Source organism: Periplaneta americana, unplaced genomic scaffold (assembly GCF_040183065.1).
Source record: "Periplaneta americana isolate PAMFEO1 unplaced genomic scaffold, P.americana_PAMFEO1_priV1 scaffold_45, whole genome shotgun sequence".
In the NCBI taxonomy this organism is placed as follows: domain Eukaryota; kingdom Metazoa; phylum Arthropoda; class Insecta; order Blattodea; family Blattidae; genus Periplaneta; species Periplaneta americana.
The window spans coordinates 141,750-145,459 of NW_027185526.1; the positions used below are offsets into that span (position 1 = coordinate 141,750).

At 39.5% G+C, this 3,710-nt stretch overlaps 1 non-coding gene across 1 annotated transcript; it reads left to right on the plus strand.

Moving 5' to 3' along the window:
- Positions 1 to 1,009: 1,009 nt before the first annotated feature.
- LOC138694119 (5S ribosomal RNA) lies at positions 1,010 to 1,128 on the plus strand. Its single transcript, XR_011330794.1, has one exon. It is a non-coding gene; the product is annotated as a 5S ribosomal RNA (ribosomal RNA).
- Positions 1,129 to 3,710: the final 2,582 nt, after the last annotated feature.

A 3,710-nucleotide genomic window follows, 5' to 3' on the forward strand; every position in this document is an offset into this window, starting at 1 on the left:
GCGCATTACAACAAGCGGTCGACCATCACCAGTCGGGAGATCCAGACAGCCGTCCGTCTCCTGCTACCCGGTGAGCTGGCCAAGCACGCCGTCAGTGAAGGGACCAAGGCCGTCACAAAATACACTAGTTCCAAGTAAGCGGGAGTGCTTGCTAGGGAATCAGCAACCGGCCCTTTTAAGGGCCACAAGTTATTCATAACAGAGTAGATGAATGAAGAACAACAGCGTTTCCCACCGAGTGAAAATTTAAATAATCACCCCGATAACACTTCTAGGATAGATAATACATTATAGGCAGTCCATGGGAGACTTGGATCCACGAGGCAAATTCGTTTCCTTAATAGTTTCGTACGACTTATATGAGAGCGCGGTGTCATTCCTACTCACTTGGCAGCATTAATTGTTGAGGGAAAACAACTTAGAAGGTAACTTGTCGACCGCGGTCATAATCCTTCCGCAGGCCACTACTGAGAATCTGTGGACATACGGGTAATCTATCTTTATTGAAACTCGGGTTCATAACATACGACTGATACTTTATATATCTGTCACGTAATCCATCAAGAGACAAATGTCCCCCCCCCCCCTAGTCAGTAGCGAGCTTCAGTCCATTCGTAGTAGCCGCCGGTGCAAGAAGTGAATTGAAGTTTGTGTGAAGTTCCGTAGTATGGCATGAAAATGATGTCGAAAATCCGACTACAGTTCCACAACCATGTGGTTGAAAGGAGGCTCCGCTGTTGAACAACAATCCACCTGTGGCTTAACTTAGAATGCCGACTAGCTGTTTTATTAATCCCGTGTCAATCCAGCAGTGTGTGACGTTGAAACGTAACCAAACTGCCGTTGATAGATAGATTTATCATCTATCCCAATGACATCCAACGAGCTTGGTAATTTAGGTACAGAGTCTAAGCAGGCAGTTTACGTGTGTGTGTGAGCGAGTGCAGGTTTTATCGAGTGCACCCCAATCCCATCGTCCTCAAGTGCCTACAGATTACGCAGTTTCATCGGCAACGGCCATACCATGTTGAAAATACCGGTTCTCGTCCGATCACCGAAGTCAAGCAACATTGGGCGTGGTCAGTACTTGGATGGGTGACCGCTTGGGAACACCACGTGCCGTTGGCGATTTTTTTTTTTACGTCACTATTTCCAGCGTGTTCTAATAAGACTTATGGGATATTATGTTCCCTTCCCTATTCCAGCTATAGCTTGGATGATGACGCCGCTGCATAATTGTAGAGTAATTGATAATTCTTAAGTACTTGCAGCTCCGTATTGAAACTTATGACTGGTAGCATATTCATATGAGACGGTTCACTTCTCTGCGTTTTCTCGAAGAAGGGAATATGTATTCAGGGGATTGTGAACGTACCTCGCGCTCTCCCTAGAAGTTAGAGACATTTTAGGTAAAGAATGTAATATACTGTACATATATGGCTAATTAAAATCCCATTAGTTACTACATTTCAGTGGGTAGTACAAATTCCATAATGAAAATATCTCTGTCCTAGTAGTTGTATCCTTTAAAGAAGCTCGTTGTTTTCCCATGATGAAGGGCAGAACTTGGTCGGTAGAAATTTAAACAGACTGCATTATCAGACCAGGCGTTATTTCAATATCAGCGTTTAGTTTAGGAAATATAGCAATAGCGGAGTTGGGAGAAGTAGTTATAGCATGTACAGTAAGTATAAACAGTTCGCTGTACTGTACAGTGAATATAAATATTTGAATGTACGATGGCAAAACATCAGACATACAGTACGTAGCTCACATATCTTTAAAAATAAATAAATAAATAAATAAATAAAAATAAAGAAGACATTCTGAGGAGTGAGTGGAAAGTGCATATTATAATGAATATTTTTAACTCTCAGTTGACATTGAGAGAGAAAGCCATGCATCGGGGAACCGGTGACTGTTTTTGCGTTACCTTCTGCTATTGGCGTTGTTGGTTAGTAACGAATGAAAGGGGTAGGACGCGGAATCAAATGTCAAAAAACGATAGGGAAATAATAGTAACTGGTTGTATTTCGATCGAGCTCGGCGTGCTGATTCACCAGTGGGGTGTTTCACAAAGTTTACAATCTTTGGAAATTGTGAACTCTGTTTGTAAACTTCTGTTTCACAATCTTTGTTTGTAAAGGTGGACTGTACAAAGGAAATCAAATCTTTACGAATGAAATTTTGCGCTCTTTACAAGTGATATGTTTGTTTCACAACGAAGGAGTAATTTTACAAACGTGTAAACTAAACTTTACTAGTGAAGTTAGCACATTTTCTACAGTAGCCCTGTTGAAATAGCTTCTAATTGTGAATGAAAAAAATAAACACATATGTATAAAATCAATTTTATAGTAACAGGGTACCATTAAGAATTACACTGAAGCAGTTGTGATGTTATTGAGTAGTTCTAGCGACTCAGACGAAGATTTTGCATTTAGGCCTAACGTAGAATTTTCCGGCCACGTTCGTATCATTGTACGAATATTAATGAAAGGTTTCGAATGAATCCCGCGCTATACTTCAGAATACCGCGTTAGTTCTTATATACGAGGAACGTATTTAATAAATACTCGCACTTAAAGAAGAAAAACTTTGCACCGAAAACCAATCACTTAATAATGCAATGTCGGCATTACTTACGCAGTATTCTGAAGTCGTTCCGAATCCCATTTCGCTGTAATCTCTCCTACAAGATATGGGACATCACATGCAACATCTGAAAGGGAAAAGTGGTGCCCTAACCTCAAAGCGAGAACTGCATTGGTTGCATAGTAGCTCTCAGTTCCCTGCGTTAGCAGATAAGAACGGAATTTATAAGATTACAGTGTGCAAAAGTTCACACATGGTAGTTGATGTTGTTACAAGATTGAAAAAACTCGAGGCGGGTTATTGATCACCGAATGTGCTTACTCGGGCAAAGGATTTTTATGCTCCTCCTGCTGGGTTCCCTAATGTTGGCGAGGTTATGGATGAAACAATAAAATATACTGATGGACCAGCAGAGAGCGAAGTTGATTTTAATGGATGGACATGTTAGCTGCTCTATCAACTGCATATAACTACGTGGGTCAAATCCATTATTTATCAATTATTTGAATGAATTTCGCGCTAACTTTCGTCAGTTAAGTCGTAGGCTAATTAATGCATTGGTATGCTCGACCAATTGCATGCCGCGAAACTCCGTTGTCGCCGATGTAGCAAAATCTAAATAAAATATATATAAAAAAATATAAACATGTCCATCGATAGTTCTAAAATTACAGCTACTTTACCTCTGATCCTTAGTGATTTTTGTAAACTGTCGTTGGCGATTTTGTTCAACCAATTATGCGTATTTGTAAGTTTGTTTCGCCGATTTTGTAAAGTTCGTTAAAACATACAAGTGAATAAGATTGCATTGTGAAACACAGTTAACAAGCATATGTAATATTTCCGTTGTTAATTGTATATTGTTAATTTGTAATTTGTTAGCGTTGTGAAACATGCCCCCATTTACCTTTAGAGGTAATATCTACATTAATATTTAGTTAAAATTTAAAGAAATTTTAAACGAATGGAAGCTGCATTTTAATTCACCCCAAATTACTATGTTCCCTTTCAGATTATCAGCTGTTGTTGTTGTTGTTGTTGTATTGTAAGTTCTCACTTATTGTTAGCTAGCCGTACCCGTTCGCTCCGCTCCACCTGTTAGAAATAAATATAAA